A 4,255-nucleotide genomic window follows, 5' to 3' on the forward strand; every position below is an offset into this window, starting at 1 on the left:
TTGTGCACTAATTAGATATCATTAATAAAGGAGATAAAAAATGAGCCCTCAAATATTTGTGCACAGATTAGACAATAATCATAGGCATATCCGTGACCAAGTTGCATACTGCATTTATGAACCCCAGTATACGCAAATAAATCTCAACCTCCCAGACATCATATCCAACCAATTTTCCCCTACACATCCATCTATATCCATTTATCCCCACCTCTCTAGGTTGTAGCATAGTTCAAGGCTTCTAACAAGCCTTGCAACAATATATGGCACGTACACCGATGGCCACCATCGTCTTTTCCGCCATTGTCTTCATGCTGCTTTCCGTGACCACGACGGCTCAAGCCGGTGGATCTGGTGGAGGCAAGCCCAAGGCGACCAACCTCATGGTAGAAGCGTGCAAGTCTTCCGCATTCACCAACCCATATGGAGATCCTGACATAGAGGAATTTTGTTTAACGACCCTCCAATCGGACAATCGAAGCACTAAGGCTAAGGACCTCCGTGACCTGCAGCTAGTCGCCGTCGACATCCTTAGGGGTCGAGTCACTACTACCGTCAGCAAGTTCAAGAAAATGTTGGAAAACATCAAGAAGGGCACAGTTCCAAAGCGCGTCCTTAGTTTGTGTGAGGTGGATTATGACACCGTGGTGAGCGTCATCAACAAATGTGATGCCATGATCAGGGATTACCAAGGGAACGAGGGCGGGCTACGGTCCATAAAGCTAGTCCGTTGGATGGATATGGCATATGACCGTGTCTACGAGTGTAGCTCCGAGCTTGTTGACATGCCTGCGGTGGGGGCTCTTGTCAATGAAAACAATCAATTGGGCATGCTGGTTAAACTGAACACCGCCTTGGTAGCACCATAGGTTTCTTGAGTAATATAGTGTTTATGTTTATCTGGGAGAAAATATGTCGATGATAAATAAATTGTAATCCTACTAGTTATTATAATAAATGTGTTGTGGCGGAGGGACTATGTGCTAAATCAGTGACACTTATTTTGGGGCGGAGGGACTATGCTTTTGTCTTTTGATATATTAGCATCCATGGTTTTGCAATAATTCTTTATTTTGCTATGATAATTACAGATTTTTTTGGCACATCCGTCTTTTTTTCTTCAAAGGCTTACAATAATGCCATGTGTCACTCGTTATGGAACCTATCTTTTAAATTGACTCTTGAAATCCCATTGGCAGTGTGTTATTCTGATGTATTGAAATTATTTATCTCTCCAGTGACGTCTATGCGTGAGTCTTTTCAAGCATGAAGAGCCAAAATCAATGTAAACAAATTGGTGGGGAGAAAGAATTAAATCGCTAGATCTCGAGCAAACAATCACCGGTTTAGCCAACATCTCACGACCATTTGGGTGTCAAACTGTCAATAATACTTGAAACTTCGGAACAGTTGACCAAGCTCCGTTTGGTAAGCTAGTAGCAAAAATTACGAAATTACAATCAACTTCGGAACAGTTGATTTGATTTTTCTTGAACCATAGCAACAATTTTCTAGGCTAACCTTAAGAAAGCCACCTCTTTCCCAAGAAAAGCTTAGGGTTCCTCTTCCTTCACCGGCGGCCCACCGGTCCGCCTCGTCTCCGGTGGCCTTAGAGCCATGGTGACATGGTGGATCCCGGACCTTGCCTAAGGGAGGGCTCTGTTTTTAGATGTTTATTTGAGTTTTGTTAGGATTTGTGTCCTACCCAGAAAGACGAGACCGCGGTGGCTCCCTGAAGATGAAATAAGGTTCTGTCTGCCTAGCCCTTGTCCCGATGGTTTGTCTAGCATCGTCGGTGGCGTGTGGAGGTGTGTCTGCAGCGGATCTATCCTTTATGGATTTGCCCGAATCTGGTCATAGTTCATTTATGTTTGTTCTTCTTCAGGTTGGATTCTTCTGATCTATGTATTCTTAATTGGTGTTAGTTGTTGTTCTGCTGCGCTGGTCCTGCGGGGCCCTAGCACGATGACATCCTGGCTGTCTACTATAACAAGTTTTGCCCGGCTACAGCGAGGGAGGGGTGACGACGGCGGCGCCCCTTCGGCTCGCTTCAGTGCTTGTAGTCGCCGCTAGGTGGTCTACGGATCTGGATGTAATTTTTATTATTTTAGGTGTTCGTTACTCTTTCATGATTGAAGATAGATAGATCGAAAGTTTTCTTGATAAAAAAAGTTTTCTAGGCTAACGTTAACTACGGTAACCATTCTGTTATAGGAAATTCCGACCAAAGAACAAACATGGTAGGGCACATTTGGAATCTGTTTATCATAGTGATACAATCAAGGGATTGCGAACCAACCTATGGTTGGACGGTTAGAGGGATTGTGGTATTTCCAGCCCACTAAGGTTCAAGTCCCGGTGCTCGCATTTATTCCCTGAATTATTTCAGGATTTCCGGCGATGTGCATTTAGTGGGAGGAGACGTTTCCGTTGACGACGAGGTGCCTACGGTGACTTCGTAAATTTCATGATGATATGCCGGCTTAGTCTTTCGGAGGTGCTCATAGGGATAGGGTGTGCATGTGTGCGTTCATAGGGGTGAGTGTATGCATGTGTATATGAGCGTTTGCGTCTATACTATGTTAAAAAAAGGGGATTTGTTAATGGCGTCAATTAAAAAAATTGGAGATTAATTTTGAAGTGGGTTAGTCACGTAGATGGTGTGGAAGGAAATATGGCACCATCACCGATCCACCAAATCCCCAATGGCGCGGCAGCCAACCTCCAATCCAGCACCACCGGTGGAGCCGCCGTTCTTTCCAGCCCAATCCTGGAGGAAACCCCACTGCCGGTGCCGACTACCATGATGCGACTGCCGGCTCCAGATTCCCACCAAACCTCACTGCCGGTGCTGTCCATTGCCGATATCCCGGATGTACTGCTCCAGGAAATCTTCCTCCGCCGACCTCGCCTGCGCCTCTGCAGCTCGCGCTTCCTTCCACCGTGTCATCTCCGACCACTCCTTCCTACGGCGATACCGGGCACTCCACCCGCTGCCTCTGGTCGGCATGCTCTTCGTCCCAGCCCAGCCGCCGCACCCCTCCGCCATCCCGGCCCGCGCCTTCATCTGCTTTGACATCTCCTGCTCCTCCTTCCTGCCATCCACTGCCGGCCCTTCCTGGAGTCCAATTAACTTCTTTGACGGACGCGCCCTCCTCGCCGGCGCCCCGGTCGAGGAAAAAAGCGGCAGACGTATCCTCGTTTGCTTCGCCGAGATATGTGACTGGGAGCACCACAATTTTTTGGTCAGTGACCTTGCCGTGTGCGATCCCTTGCACCGCCACTATGTCCTGCCGCCCACCGTCCCGGGCGATCTAAAAGCGCTGATCCGTAGGCAGACCTCCTCAGTCTGAAGATGTTCTTTGCTCCCGGCGAGGGTGACAAGGACCCTTTATCATTCAGGGTGCTATGCCTCGTTTTTTTTCTCGAAAAGGAGGTTATCCCCGGGCCTCTGCATCAAAAACGATGCATGCAGCCATCTTATTAATAAGCAAAAGGTTAAACAAAGTCTTCAGGTCTAAAAAAGGTGAAAAAGACTCATAAAGAGCAAGAAGAACATGAAACAGGATAGCCACAACCGGCAGAATAAAAGTAGATATGAAGCTAAACACCTATCATATTACATGACCTCCATCCAAACCGGTTGAAGATAGCCCATGCTACCATCTCACACAGGATAGACCCAGTAACCATACGTTCCCTGGCATCCGTCGAAGTGAGTAGCGATCACATACGGATCAGTATAGTGGCCCGAAAAATAACCTGCATGAAATGAATATGTGTTGCTATGTTAAAAACCAAATCGTTCCTACAGTTCCATACTGCCCATAATAAAGCACATACTCCTACACGGATCTGTTTTACCGTTTCTGACTCTACTCCATCTAGCCACGTCCCAAATAACGTTTGGATGGTAGTCGGAGGAGTAATGTTAAACGCAATGTGAACAGACCGCCATAATTTTTTTGCCATTGGGCAATCAAAAAAGAGGTGTTTGATAGATTCATTACGATCACAGAAGCTACATCTTCGAGATCCTGCCCAGTTGCATTTTGCCAAATTGTCCTTAGTTAGAATGACTTGTTTATGGACAAACCACATAAACACTTTAATTTTTAAGGGCACTTTGACTTTCCAAATATGCATCGATAGAGGGATAGAGCCAGAGCTGATAATATCCAAATACATGGATTTTACCGAAAACACTCCATTTTTGGTTAGTTTTCAGTGCAACTGGTCTGGCTGTTGAGAAAGG

The 4,255-nt window shown here is 46.3% G+C and overlaps 1 pseudogene; it reads left to right on the plus strand.

Annotated features, from left to right (window-relative positions):
- Positions 1-2,873: 2,873 nt before the first annotated feature.
- LOC119284283 lies at positions 2,874-3,487 on the plus strand (annotated as a pseudogene).
- Positions 3,488-4,255: the final 768 nt, after the last annotated feature.

The sequence above is a fragment of the Triticum dicoccoides genome, chromosome 4A, assembly GCF_002162155.2.
Source record: "Triticum dicoccoides isolate Atlit2015 ecotype Zavitan chromosome 4A, WEW_v2.0, whole genome shotgun sequence".
Classification (NCBI taxonomy): Eukaryota; Viridiplantae; Streptophyta; class Magnoliopsida; order Poales; family Poaceae; genus Triticum; species Triticum dicoccoides.